A 16036-nucleotide genomic window follows, 5' to 3' on the forward strand; every position below is an offset into this window, starting at 1 on the left:
TGAATATTTGAGTTACGAGTTTGGCCTTCATTTGAAACAATGTGGAATAGTTTCGCAATTCACGCCACTTGGAACACCACAGCGTGATGGTGTGTTCGAACTCCGTAACCATACTTTATTAGATATGGTGCGATCCATGATGTCTCTTACCAATTTACCACTATCGTTTTGGGGTTATGCATTAGAGACAGCTGCATTCACGTTAAATATGGCACCATCTAAATCCGTTGAGACAACACCATATGAACTGTGGTTTAGCAAGAAACCTAAGCTGTCATTTCTTAAAGTTTGTGGTTGCGATGCTTATGTGAAAAGTTTTAGCCTGATAAGCTCAAACCCAAATCGGAGAAGTGCATCTTCATAGGATACCCAAAAGAAACTATTGGGGACACCTTCTATCACAGATCCGAAGGCAAGATCTTTGTTGCTAAGAGTGGATCCTTTCTGGAGAAGGAGTTTCTCTCAAAAGAAGTGTGGGAGGAAAGTAGAACTTGATGAGGTAATTGTACCTTCTCTCGAATTGGAAAGTAGCTCATCACTGAAATCAGTTCCAATGATGCCTACACCAATTAGTGAGGAAGTTAATGATGATGATCATGAAACTTCAGATCAAGTTACTACCGAACCTTGTAGGTCAACTAGAGTACGACCGACACTAGAGTGGTACGGTAATCCTGTTCTAGAAGTCGTGTTACTAGACCATGATGAACCTACGAACTATGAGGAAGCGATGATGAGCCCAGATTTCGACATATGGCTTGAGGCCATGAAATCTGAGATAGAATCCATATATGAGAACAAAGTGTGGACTTTGGTGGACTTGCCCGATGATCGACAAGCCATTGAGAATAAATGGATCTTCAAGAGGAAGGCGTACGCTGATAGTAGTGTTACTATCTACAAAGCTCAACTTGTCGAAAAAGGTTTTTGACAAGTTCAAGATGTTGACTACGATGAGTTTTTCTCACTCGTATCGATGCTTAAAGTCTGTCCGAATCATGTTAGCAATTGCCACATTTTATGAAATCTGACAAATGGATATCAAAACTGCATTCCTTGATGGATATATTAAAGAAGAGTTGTATATGATACAACCATAAGGTTTTGTCAATCCTAAAGGTGCTAACAAAATGTGCAAGCTCCAGTGATCCATCTATGGACTGGTGCAAGCATCTCAGAGTTGGAATATACGCTTTAATAAGTTGACCAAAGCATATAGTTTTATACAGACTTGCGGTAAAGCCTGTATTTACAAGAAAGTGAGTGGGAGCACTACAACCTTTCTGAGAAGTATATGTGAATGACATATTGTTGATTGGAAATGATGTAGAATTTTCTGGAAAGCATAAAGGAGTGTTTGAAAGGAGTTTTTCAAAGAAAGACCTCGGTGAAGCTGCTTACATATTAGGCATCAAGATCTATAGAGATAGATCAAGATGCTTGATAAGATTTTTCAATGAGTACATACCTTGACAAGATTTTTGAAGTAGTTCAAAATGGAACAGTCAAAGAAGGAGTTCTTGCCTGTATTGCAAGGTGTAAAGTTGAGTAAGACTCAAAACATGACCACGGCAGAAAATAGAAAGAGAATGAAAGTCATTCCCTATGCCTCAGCCATAGGTTCTATAAAGTATGCTATGTCGTGTACCAAACCTATTGTGTACCTTGCCATGAGTTTGGCAAGGGAGTATGATACTGATCCAGGAGTGGATCACTTACAGCACTCAAAATTATCCTTAGAAGACTAAGGAGGTATTTCTTGGTTATGGAGGTGATAAAGAGTTCGTTGTAAAGAGTTACGCTGATGCAAGCTTTTACACGGATCCGGATGACTCTGAGTCTCAATCTGGATACATATTGAAAGTAGGAGCAATTAGCTAGAGTATCTCCATGTAGAGCATTGTAGACATAGAAAATTTGCAAAAATACATACGCTCTGAATATGACAAACCATTGACTAAGCTTCTCTCACAAGCAAAACATGATCACACATTAGTACTCTTTGAGTGTTAATCACATAGCGATGTGAACTAGATTATTGACTCTAGTAAAACCCTTTGGGTATTAGTCACATGGCGACATGAACTAATCAAATGGTGATGTGAACTATTGGTGTTAAATCACATGGCGATGTGAACTAGATTATTGACTTAGTGCAAGTGGGAGACTAAAGGAAATATGCCCTAGAGGCAATAATAAAGTTGTTATTTATATTTCCTTATATCATGATAAATGTTTATTATTCATGATATAATTGTATTAACCAGAAACGTAGTACATGTGTGAATACATAGACAAAACAAGAGTGTCCCTAGTATGCCTCTACTTGACTAGCTCCTTAATCAAAGATGGTTATGTCTCCTGACTATAGACATGTGTTGTCATTTGATGAATGAGATCACATCATTAGAGAATGATGTGATAGAGAAGACCCATCCGTTAGCTTAGCATAATGATCGTTTAGTTTTATTGCTATTGCTTTCATCATGACTTATACATGTTCCTCTAACTATGAGATTATGCAACTCCCGAATAGCGGAGGAACACCTTGTGTGCTATCAAACATCACAACGTATCTGGGTGATTATAAAGATGCTCTATAGATGTCTGCGAAGGTGTTTGTTGGGTTGGCATAGATCGAGATTAGGATTTGTCACTCCGTGTATCGGAGAGATATCTCTGGGCCCTCTCGGTAATGCACATCACTATAAGCCTTGCAAGCAATGTGACTAATGAGTTAGTCACGGGATGATGCATTACGGAACGAGTAAAGAGACTTGCCAGTAACGATATTGAACTAGGTATGATGATACCGGCGATCGAATCTCGGGCAAGTAACATATCGATGACAAAGGGAACAACGCATGTTGTTATGCGGTTTGACTGATAAAGATCTTCGTAGAATATGTAGGAGCCAATATGAGCATCCAGGTTCCGCTATTGGTTATTGACTGGAGATGTGTCTCGGTCATGTCTACATAGTTCTCGAACTCGTAGGGTCCACACACTTAACGTTTGATGACGATTTGTATTATGAGTTATGTGATTTTATGACCAAAGTTTGTTCAGAGTCCCGGATGAGATCACGGACATGACGAGGAGTCTCGAAATGTTCGAGAGGTAAAGATTCATATATAGGACGATGGTATTTGGACACCGGAAGTGTTCCAGGTGATACCGGGTCACCGAAAGGGGTTCCAGGCAACCCTGAGCAAAGATATGGGCTTAATGGGCCAAGTAAGGGAACACACAAGCCCACGAGGGGCTGGTGCGCCCCCTATAGGGCTAGCCACGTGGGGAGAAAGGGGAAAGGAGAGGAGGAAAATGAAAGTATGAAGTAGGACTCCTACTTCCTTCCCCTCCCCCTCCTTCCTTTTCCCCCTTGTCCAAATATGGTAGGGGGGCCGAATTGGACTAGAGGCCCAAGTAGGATTCCTCCTACTTGGGTGCGCCCTAGGTTGCCTTCCTCCCTCTCCCTCCTTTATATACGTGGGGAGGGCACCCCTAGAACACACATCAATTGTTCCTAGCCGTGTGCGGCGCCCCCCTCCACATTTAACACCTTGGTCATATCGTCGTAGTGCTTAGGCGAAGCCCTGCGCTGGTAACTTCATCATCACCGTCGCCACACCGTCGTGCTGACGGAACTCTCCCTCGTCCTCAACTGGGTCAAGAGCTCAAGGGACGTCATCATTCTGAACGTGTGCTGAACACGGAGGTGACGTACGTTCAGTACTTGAATCGGTTGGATCGTGAAGACGTTCAACTACATCAACCACGTTACTAAACACTTCCGCTTTCGGTCTACGAGGGTACGTGGACACACTCTCCCCGCTCGTTGCTATGCTTCTCCTAGATAGATCTTTCATGATCGTAGGAATTTTTTTGAAATACTGCGTTCCCCAATAGCATCGACTAGTATACCTTTCCACATAGGAGAGGCACCAGTAGAAGGGTAAGTAAAGATATTAGGGGAGTGAGTTGTGTATTTAGAATCAATAATATTTCTCCAAACCTTACCCTCATCATATTGATACCTCTTAATCCAAGAAGCCAAAAGACATAGATTCATGTCAGCAATATTAGTAATACCCAACCCACCAATTTTTTCAATAGTTAAAGACCCCAAGGCAGCTAGATGATACTTGTGGTGTCCCTCATAATCATCCCAAAAGCAATGAGCTAGTTGGGAATTAATGAGAGTAATAGCCCATTTAGAGAATTTAGTAACACCCATAAGGTAGGAGGGGATGCTAGCTAAGAAGCCTGGGACAAGAACCAGTCTCTTGCCCAAAGAGAGTAATATCCCTCTCCAACCAGCAACTCTTTTGATAATGCTATCAACAATAGGTTGGAGGTCCTCATTTTTAAGATTACAATAGTGTAAAGGGGAACCTAAGTACTTAATAGGGAAAGAGCCCAATTTACACCCCAAATTTTGAGCAAAAGCCTGAGCTTCATCACTAATTACATTAATAGGAACCAAATCATATTTATGGAAATTAACTCTCATCCCGGAAAGGTGCTCAAAACAAGATAGCAACCATTTGAGATTTTTGGCACGATCTAAGTTAGTCCACACAAATAGCAAAGTGTCATCAACATATTGCATACTGATGACACCAATAGGGTTTGTCGCTGGATAAAGACCAGAAATAGAATTATTACTAGCGGCTATAATAAGCATCCTAGTGAAGACATCAACTACAAGGTTGAAAAGCAAGGGGAAATAGGACCCCCTGCCTTACACCCTGCCAACTACAAAGAATTCACTAATAGTGTCATTAACTCTGACACCAACAGAGCCATTAAACAATAAGGAGTTGATTTTGGTAATCCACTTAGGGCTAAACCCTCTACTAGCAAGCAATTCCAATAGAAACTCTCTACTAATCATGTCATAAGACTTCTCATAATCTAACTTGAAAACAAAGCTAGATTGATTCGTAGAGGTAGTAGAGTGAATAATTTCATGTGCAACAACGATGATTTCCATTATAAACTCCCCTTTGATGAAGGCAGTCTGGTTAGGGGCAATCAACTCATAACATATAGGGCTAAATTCAGAAGTGGCACACTTAGATTCTTTTGTTGAAACTGCAATTAATTATAGCTAGAGGTTGGTACGTCTCCAATGTATCTACAATTTATGAAGTATTCATGTTATATTTATATCAATTTTATATGGTTTTGGTACACTTTTATATTATTTTTCTGGACTAATTTATTAATCTAGTGTCCATTGCCAGTTCCTGTTTTGTGCATGTTTTTGTTTTTTTTTACAGAAAATCAATATCCATGAAGGTCAAAATACTTTGACAATTTAATATGATTTTTTCGAATATATGTGATTTTTGGGTGAAAGAATCACACAACATGGTGCCTGAGGGCCTCACACGACTAGGTGATGCGGCCACCCCCCGGTCAGGCCACGGGACCATGCGAGCGGCCTTTAAGTCGGCTGAAGCTCTCCTTCGGCCGCAAGAAAAATAATTTTACTAAAAAATCCCCTCAAAATTTTAACCCGATCGGAGTTACTGGTCTTCGACTATTTAAGAAATGGTGCTCGGACTCAGAAACAGAAAAAAACAGAAAACAAAAGAGAGGTCCAATATAGGGGAGAACTCCTTCTTTCCCGGAGGGCCAAGGAACAAGAAGCAGAAGGAGGGGGCCCTTCCCCCTCTTCTCCGGTGGAGCCAAGACGCCACTGGGACATGTCCATCATCACCATCACCAACAAATTCTCCTCCGTTCTCATGGTGATGTTTGAGTAGTTCATCCTTGGGGCTGGGGTATGTACTAGTAGCTATGTGTTCGATCTCTCTCTCCCATGTTCTTTATGGATTTGATCTTGAATGTATCATGCTTTATTAATATAGTTGCATCATATGATGCCCACGCCCCCTCTATTCTTTTTGTGGTGAATTGAGTCTTTCCCTTTGAAGTTTGTTTATGTCGGATTGAATACCTTGGATTTGAGATTACATGATGCATGTCTAGTAGTTAAGTTGCAGATACCCGAGGTGACATTGGGGTACACTTAGTATAAAGGTTGAACAATAGTATTCAATGTGATAAAAAGAAATCTCAAAGGGAAATTTCAATTCATCACAACAAGATAGAGAGGGAGAAACACCATATAATCCAACTATATTAACAAAGCTCGTGATACATCAAGATCGTGCCAACTCAAGAACACGAGAGAGAGAGAGAGAGAGAGAGAGATTAAACACATAGTTACTGGTACAAACCCTCAGCCCCGAGGGTGGACTACTCCCTCCTCATCATGGTGGCCGCCGGGATGATGAAGATGGCCACCGGTGATGATTTCCCCCTCCAGCATGGTGCTAGAACATGGTCTAGATTGGTTTTTTGTGGCTACAGAGGCTTGCGGCGGCGGAACTTCTGATCTAGGGTTATTTCCGGAGGTTTCTGTATGTGTGTGTGTATGTGTGTGTGTGTGTGTGTATATATACAGCCGGTCTATTCTGATAACACTTCCACACTACACGCTCAACGAAAGTGAACTGCATCTTTTTTACGTTGCGCACTGCAATGCTACACGGTAGAACTGCTTCATTTTCTGGTGGCCCGCCCACGTATTCTGTGTGGAATCGGGTGTTGCGGGATGATTTGATTTGTTTATGTATGTCAGTTGACCTTTATTATTTGTAATTTACAGGAAAAACGACTAAAATCTTGGTAAATCTACGGATTTGGCGGACGGGCTTTCTCTGTTCGTCCGTGTTTGCTTCAGATGCGATTTTTTTGTGCTCGCATGTTGTTTTTTAGTAGGAATTGTTTGATTGTGTTTGTTTTAATAGGTCCGTTTACTCTATAATTTGTTGATTTTTAGGAGTTTGTTTTCAATTCCTGTTATTTTGATTCTGCGGGCGGGAGAGCTTCGTCCGCTCCTCTGTTCTTAATGATTTTTTGGATTTTTGCGTGTCCATGCGTGTTTGAATATTGTAATTAGTGTTGCTATAGTTTTGAATTCATTGTATTGCAGTTATAATTGTAATTTTGTAATTGCAATTTTTAAACAAGAGCTGATGTTGTTCGTCCAGTTGTCGTGTCTTCCATGTAATTTTTTGCGGGAGTATTTTTTTGTTTGTTTAGTGGTTGGACAATTTCTAGGCATACGTTGTTTCTGGAGTATTTTTCGATAGTCTACCGCATGTCTGCAGTTCTACTGTTTTTAATTTTATTTGTTGTAGTTGTGGCATACGTTGTTGTGCACTGCATTTTCGTTAGTAGTGTACTTCGTTGTAGCTACTTTACAGTTGTTATTGCAGTTTATGAGATTTCTGTTTTCTTAAACTGAATTCTGTGTTCTATAGGACTTCATAATATGCACTTCTATACTGCATTAGCAGTGTGGTTAATGTTTCTACTGTGGTGTTAGAATGGATGGTCCATTTTATGCTTGTGTTAGCTGAACAGTTATTATAAGAATTATTTTTGAAGTGCATACTATGAGAATTGTTTTTGAACATCATATGTTAACTGCAAAGTTTCGACCATTTGCATTTCCTTGTTTCTGTTCAGAGGACTGCTTTTTTATTATTAGGACCACACTATGTGCTTGAGAGAACTGCATTACTGCCAATAACAACTTGTCTAAAAAGGATGATAAAATGATGCAGTTGAGGTTGCATACTTTAAAATAGGCATCGTTCAAAGTGTCTGATGGACATAATTTTAAAAGCATATAGCATAATCAAAGCATTAGAAATATTGTTTGCTTCATACTAGACAGCCTAGAGTGCAAATATTGTAAACTTGAGGGAGTCTTCTGCTTTCTAGAAAAACACCATGGCCACTTCTCCGATGTCAAAGCCATTCTGGGAGACAAAATCTTTCCAACCAGTAGTTATGTTGATGCAGTCTTCAGAGTCGATGTGGTAGTCAGCTTGCATGTTTGCATATCCATTCTTGTCTTGTGTCTCCAAAGTAACCTTCCCTGAACTCGGAGCATGAAATTTTATTGTGGATGGCAGTTTCTGCATATTGGAATGGGTGTTAAAAGAATTTTATAAGTAAACAGCGAATGTTTTTCTTTTGTACTTAGGATGATGTGTTTATGTTGACTTAAATAGTTACACATATATGAGTGCTATTTTCTAATGTAGTTGCAATGTATGAAGAAACTTATCTACGGAATTGACCTCTAGTTTTACTAGGATATATATTATACTGCAACATGCTTGTACTGCAAGGTCAGTTACAGTGTACTTCTCCAGCATGTCAACAGAACTGCATCCCTGATCTACTAACCCTTTTTTTTGTCGATACCTGGTGTGGTACTGAAGGAAAATAGGTGGAAGCATCTATTGTTAATAGCTAACAAATCTGAACAATACAAATTATGTTTTGTATTTTTGTTGATACTACTGAACAAATTGATTGAACTATATATTCAGATGTGGATTTGCAGGCTAGATTATGTCCAGAATTGTGAGGGGAAAAACATACCCAACTTTCCTGCAGATCTGCGGTTGTGAGGCGATGAAGAAATGGCGGCCGAAACCCCCTGTTGGGTATCATCAGGCATCCGAGCATGCTGCGTCACTCGGCATTGGTGAGCTCCAGACCATCTGCGTACACGCATGTGTCCGCTACGGGCGCCATCCTTGCCAAACACCCACACTTACAGTCCATGGCTGGTTCAGTGGAATTCCAGCAAAGAGTTGGGGATGGGATGAACCCTAGATCTACGATTTGAAGAAAAAAGAGTAACGGGGGGAGGAGTTGTGTTAGTCTGGAGCACGAATGGATATGTTTTTATGCAACCAATTGAGCAATGGAAGTAGTAAATGTTTGTGGTTGGTGTTAGGTGGTGGATTGGTTCTGATTCAGTGTCGTCAAATGCATTTGAGTAGCAAAAAGGACTGCTTACATAAAAATAGTGAACTGCATTTGTCATATATCAAGAGAAACTGCGGAACGTTTGGTTGGGCCTGCGTTTTATGTATGGTATGTGGGTTTTTTTAAAAAAAATCAGTTGCCTTTCTTTTGTGTGTTGGGCTTGTGTTCGTGGAGTGAAGCGCATTGGGCCCAAGACGGCCTGTGAGCACAGCTGGTTTCCGGTGCGCTGTGTGCAGCCTAATGTTTAGTCCCACCTCGCCCGCGGAAGGCGCGCCCGACCTGTTTATAAGCACTGACGAGGCCGCTGTATCGAACTCCCCTGGTTACTTATTTGAGCGCTTATACACGGCGCTCGCTGCTCTATGCTCTCTGACCTGTGGGCCCTTGTGTGCCCGGCCCTACGCATTGTGGCTCAGCACGACTCGCCTCCCATTGGCGCAGACCTACTACGAGACTAGTCGGGGCCGGCTGCACCTAGGTGGTCAATTTTTTTTCTATTTTGCTTTTTTTTCAATGTGAGGGCGCGCACTGCTTATGAAACCGCCCTTGCACTGCATTAATCAGTGTTCTGTACTGCATGTGCAAGCATTCCTCACCACATGTACATTTTCTCATTTTTTTTGTTTTCTTGTTTTTGCTCTTTTGTAATCTTTTTTCCAGTGTAGGGGAGTGCACTGCTTAGTAAACATATTTGTACTTCATTGATTATGTTCCTGTAGTGCACGTTCATATTTTTCCGCACTACATTTTTTTAATGTAGAGGTGTGCACTGCTTTGTAAACCACGTGTGCACTGCACTGATCAGCATTCTGCACTGATCAACGTTCTGCACTGCATGTGCACGCCTCTACATTGGAGTGCACTGCATGTGCACGCCCCTACATTGGAGTGTAGTGTGCACGCCTTTACATGCTAAGTTCTTATTTTTTGTTTTCGTGTTTTTGCTCTTATGTTATTTTTTTCCAATGTGGGGGAGTGCACTGCTTAGTAAATCATTCTTGTACTGCATAGATTTCGTTTGTGTGCTGCACGTTCATATTTTTTCGGCACTACATATGCAGATTGCATTTTTCTTTTTGTGTTTTTTCTCTTATCTATTTATTTTTCCAAATTTAGGGGTGTGCACTGCTTTGTTGTTTATGTGTAAACTTCATTTTGACAAAGTCTGTACCGCACTGGTACACAACTTGCACTGCATGCGTCCTTTTTTGCACAATGCTCGAATCTAATGATACATGAGCAAACAACAGAAAACAAATTGTCACAGGCATTTTGTACGATAAGTTCATCATTAGCGAACTAATTTCAACAGAAAGCAATCTAACATAATCAAAGTTCACATCATTACAAGCGATTCTGCATGGGAAGTAAACTAAGTTCAGCAAAAGCAAATGATCACAAGCAAACTAACGATACATAAGCAGACAACATAAAGCAAATTTGATGATAATTCTAAAACGACGATGGCCTTGGTGGATCTTTGGCCGGCACCATCTTCTTCTTCACCAGTCAGCGCATGCAGCGTCTCCCCATCCCTAGCTGGTCCTGGCGCGCTTCTTGAGTGGCTCCTCCTTCTCCAGCTTTGCACGGCAAAGCCCGTCCTGAGTGAGGGTGATGCGGTTCCATATCTCGTACGCTGCGTAGGCGTCCTTTGCAGCATACTCGATGTGCCTCTTGGACAGAGGCAGGATGGCCCAGCGCTTGTGCTTGTCGTCAGTGATCTTCTTCTTCATGTTGTTGTAGTAGTCGTCGATGAGCATGCCGGAGACGTCTCCAAGGGAGTCCAACTCCTTGGTTGCCTCGGGCACCCTGCACTCCTTCTGGATGTCGACGAAGTTGGCGACCTCCAGATTGACGTGATCCATCCTTTTTTGTCGCCGTTGATGGAGAAGCCTGCAAAGGTGTACCTGGGGTCGGCGAGGAAGTTGTCGAAGACGGTGCACCTTTCAGTGGCGCTCAGTTGGAAGAGCAGCACCGGGTGTTTCTTGCCGATGGAGAGTTGGCAGAGTGCGGGTTTCTGCGTCGCTTCAGGCTCGTTGTTGTACTCGAGATCAATGCTGACGATCTTGTGGCGCTGGAGGCTGAGGTGGCGCTCGTACTGCGATGATGATCGCCACCTGCTTCTCGTTGTTGGTGTGGATGACGTGCAACTTGGTGTTGCCGTGTGCCTCCACGGCCTCCACGTCCTTGTACTCGTCGGCGAACACCATCGCCGGTAGTGGGGCTTGGTGTTTTTGCGTGGAGATGGATGTGACGGAGCGATTTGGTGGCAGCGTGATGGGTACTTGTGTTGTTTGTGGATGAGATGGCCTATGGCAGGGGTCTGAATTTAAGGGGAGGCGTGGTGTGGGATGGCCGCAGCGGATGAACTGCACGATCTCGACGACGATGCGGTTTGTGCAGATCGTGGGTTGGTGTTGCGTCTGTGATCGTGGGCTTGTGACGATGAACCGCTCTGATTGGGCGGTTGTATGCGAACGTGGTTTTTTTTATCAGTAGATTTTTTTAACCACCACTTTTCTATGCGAACAGGCTTTTTTGTGACGTTTATATGTATCCTGCATGACAACGAAACTGCATTTGTTGAAGTACCACACTGCATCATGTGCAACAGAGAACTGCATGGTGTCTACAGGTGCGTACTTCACAGTATTTTTTGTGTGTCCTTGCTGGAGCCCCTGAATAAAGTATAATGTATTCCGCATTTTTACGAGTTTTTCACTGTGTTCTATATCGTGTTTTCATTCATGTAGGTAATCCGCAACTGGATTTTCTAAACCGTACTGCTTTGTGTACCTAAAAGGACTACATCCTTGTAGTGTTGCATACTGCATCAATTTTTTTTCCTGTACTTACTACAGTCCCTGTACGGGAGGGGTAAGGGGGGTTGGGGGGCCCCCACATTTATTTTTTTGAAGTTATTGTTTTTTCTTAATGGGCCTTATTGGGCTGTGTTCGGGAAGTGAAGACGCATTTAGGCCCAAGTCGGCCTGGTAGCACGGCCGTTTACCTGTGCGCTGCGTGCGGCCTAATGTTTAGTCCCACCTCGCCCGCGGAAGGCGCGCCCGACCTGTTTATAAGCGCTGACGCGGCAGCTGTATCGAACTCCTTCGGTTACTTATTTGAGCGCTTATACACGGCGCTATATGCTCTATGCTCTCTGACCTGTGGGCCCTTGTGCGCCTGGCCCCACGCAACGTGGCTCAAAACGACTCGCCTGCTGTGGGCGCAGACCTACTACGAGACTAGCTGGGACAGGTTGCACTTGGGTGGTCAATTTTTTGTAGTAGTACCTCACTGCATCGTGTGTAACGGAGAACTGCATTTGTTGTAGTACCACACTGCATCGTGTGCAACGGAGAACTGCATGTTGTCCACAGGTGCGTACTTTATTATGTGCAATAGAGTACAATGTATTCCGCAATTTTTACGACTTTTTCGCTGTGTTCTATACCGTGTATTTATTCGCAATGTAGGTAATCCGGAACTGGATTGCTAAATCGTACTGCTTCGTGTAACGAAATGCACTGCACTTTTCTAGTGTTGTGTACTGCATCTGTTTTTTTGCTTGTACTTACTGCATTCCTTGGTACGCGAGGGGTAGGAGGGTTGGGGGGGCCCATTTTTTTGTGTGGCGCTTATTTGAATGTAGACTTTTTCTTTTCGAATGTGTTTTCTTAACATGCATGTTGTTTTTTATTTTAACTTTTTTTACAAACAGCGTTTATTTTATTTTTGTTTTACCGACTGAACTTCATTGTTCTTTCATAAAGAACTACATCATGTGCGTTTTGATGTGGTCTTTCTTATTTTAGTCGGGCCGTTTTTGGGCCGGCCCGTTTTATGTTACTTTTTGCCACACGCGGGCCTCCTGCGTGTCCGTTGCAGGCGATCCCACCTCTGACAAGGAGAGAGACCGAGAACAATCCCCTCTCCTCTCTTGCAGTTCCTCCCTTGAGAAAAACCACCGTCGCCCGCAGCAACCACTGTCGCCCAAGGAACCGCCTCCCTCAAGAGGTTCTTATTGCTGCATTTGGCGTCGTTGTCCGCTCCGCGAGCCCTTGCCGTTGCGCTCCCGCAGCCTTTCATGTACGTTTCCGTTGGCGCACTCTCCCTCTTACCCGCCGCCGGCGCCGCAGCTTTTTTGTGGTACGTTCCTCTTGTTCCTGGTCTTGATCGTCCTCTCGTCTTGTGTTTTTGTTATTCTCATAGTTGTTGTTGCTGTTTTTGCTTGTGTAATTTTTCCGTAGGTAGCTGATTTTATCTCGATTTTGTAGTCGATACTTGTGTGTAGCAAGGTGGATCTAGGGTTTCTTGAGATTTTTCGCCAATTTTGTTGCTTATATCTGTCGCTTCATCGTTGTGCTGCAGGCAAACGCCATGTCTTCATCGAGCAGAGTGGGAAGAGGAGTTCAGGGTATGTGGAGTGCTTATTTTAGGCTTTTGTTTATTTTTGTTTGATGTTTATCTAGTTTCTTAAATCATCCTGCATATTTGGTTTATGCTCTGTTAGTTGTCAGTGTTCGTTTGCATTATTTTTGTCATGTGATGTTTTGTAATTTCTATTTTTGGTTCTTTTTGAATGAAGTAGGTGATTGTGGTTCTCATAATGATACACCAATTCGCTCTCGTTCTCCTGGTGGTAAGGATCATGGTGTGGAGGGAGGACATCAATTGAATTCGCCGATTGAAACTTCTCCCATAAGTGTGGCCCCTCCTTCTGGTATGTGATTGATTTGTTTATTTTTGTGTATGCTGGTTAATTCGATGTTGTACAAATTGGTGTTGCCTTGCTGTATATAGTGCGGCATTCTTGTTTGGGAAGAAACATGAAGTTAATGTATGCAGCAATGTATTTATTTTGTATATGTGAACTCCACTATATTTATGTGTGAACTGCATTGTTGTTTTATTCAAGTTTTTTGTGCAATGCATTAATTTTTATTTTTAGCTTATGGTTGGAGCACTGCATTTTATATGTCTAAGTGTACTGCATTTGTTCTTTTTGTGCACTTTTTAACGACCATAGTCAAACTTCATTTTTGACGAAGTGTCTGTTTTCCATGCTGGGGCGCCTGGGTTTGAGGAGGTTACTCAATTGATTGACCATTATTTTGCAGAGAGTAACGTTGGTGTGAGCTTTGACCAGAGGCGGCCCGTTTTGTCTGAGACACAGTCGCAGTCTGTTGATGGTACAGAAGAAGTTACACAGGATTGGATGGTCTCGGAACAGCTTCGTCAATATGAGTTGAAGCAAAGCAAGAAGAAGTTGAGGTTTGAAAGTGACTCAAAAGAGTTTGCGGAGAAAGAGAAGCAGAGGAGAGCTGCAGATGGTGCCAAGGGTGCCAAATTTGCCAAGGTGAGGAAGCCTTCTTTGCAGAAGAAGAGGCTGAGTACTGTTGCTGAGGAAGGTGGTACACCTCGGCGGAGTCCACGTGTTGCTGGCATGAACAAGAGAACTGTTGAAGCTGGTGGAAAGGATGATCCTCAGTGCAAGCGACTACATGTCACTGGAGGTCCCAATTCTGATGATGATGACTTTGTGCTTGCTGATTTTGTGAGGGATGTTCATAGTGGTAGACGCAAAGATTGTGGTTCATCTAAGAGTCTACCCAAGCGTGCCCGTGACGATGTCGATGAAGATGTTTGTGGTGACTCTGGCGAGGAGGTGGATGTTGTTCCAAAGGTTTGTTGAAGTGGACTGCATTTGTTTTCTTCATTGTTATTCTATCTGTGTTTTCTCTGTCTCTTTTTTTATGGCTAGTCTTCTAATGTGGATTGCATTTCCGTTTACACAGAGGAAGAAGTATAGTAAGAGCAATGCAGTTGAAGATGATGCTGAGGTAGATGATTCTCGATTTAACAAGACCGTACGTTTGTCGCTTCCCAGTGTTTGCAAGGTTGCTGCCTTGTTGAAAGAGGCACACTGTAGTCGTGTTCGGGATGCTGGATTTGGTGTTGTCTTTGAACTGACAGTAAAGAAACATGTGTCGCGGATTCTTATGTGCTATCTGATGGGAGTGATTGACCCTGCCACCATGATAATGGACTTTGGGAATGGCAGGGTTCTTCGAATCAATCGTGATGCAGTTCATCACATTTTTGATTTACCCATGGGACGTCACACTGCACCCATGCCTGCTGCCAGTGGCCATGATGACTCGTTGAGTGCCCTCAAGGATGAGCTTGACTTTGACCATTCAAAAAGTATAGGTGTCAAGGACTTGCTTGAGAAGCTGAAGGTGTTGGTGGAGGAAGATGATCATGTGACTGTTGACCTTGCTGTGAAGGTGTTCTTCCTGATACTCTACCAGAATTTGCTGTGCCCTGGGCCTGCAGTTCGTTTGGGTAGAGTTGCTGCAATGGTAGAGAACATGGATTATGCGGCTATGGCTCAGATGGACTTTTGCCAGCTTGTTGTTGATGAGTTGCAGGCAGCTGTGGTAAGGTGGCAAACAGAAGGCAGCAGGCAGAATTGTGCAGAGGGTTGTGCCATTGTCCCCCTGATTATGTATCTCGACTGCTTGAAGCTTCACAAATTTTCAGTCATGCACACGTTGACGCCACATGCGTCATACCTGACGACCAAGGACCTGATGAAGTTATACAATGAGGATGTGCTTGTGAAGGGAAAGATTTATTTAGAAACTTACAAATTTGGAAAGCTGCCGGTTAGTGCGTCTGAGTTTTGAATATCAATTTTTTTAAAGGTGCAGCCATTAGAAATCTGAACTTCTATAGTACTCACATGCGTACTTCTGTTTGCCTCTTTTTCTTTTTTATGTAGTGGAAGGCGCCAGGTGATATTGTGTACAACCGTCCTGTTGCAGTTGAACGCGGCAGCTCTGATGCGGGACCTAGCACTCATGCTAGGTTTTATGAGCCCATATGTAGCCAACTTCCTGCCTGTGATGATGAGGTGCCACGTACTTGTGGTTTCATGGCTCGACAGATGTTTGATAATAGAAGCTCTTCTAAACAAACATTTGTTGGCGGCAAAAAACACGAGGAGATTGATGAGCTTCTTCTGAAGGTTTTGAAGTTGACTGAAGATTTGCCAACCTCCGGTGACAGGTTGAGGACAGTTGCTGGTTTTTTCCCTGTTGGCCATGGCCCACGAGATGAAGATATTGTTGCTGCTCACAATTTTGATTGTGGCGTGATTGAA

The sequence above is a fragment of the Triticum dicoccoides genome, chromosome 3A (genome assembly GCF_002162155.2).
Source record: "Triticum dicoccoides isolate Atlit2015 ecotype Zavitan chromosome 3A, WEW_v2.0, whole genome shotgun sequence".
NCBI lineage: Eukaryota > Viridiplantae > Streptophyta > Magnoliopsida > Poales > Poaceae > Triticum > Triticum dicoccoides.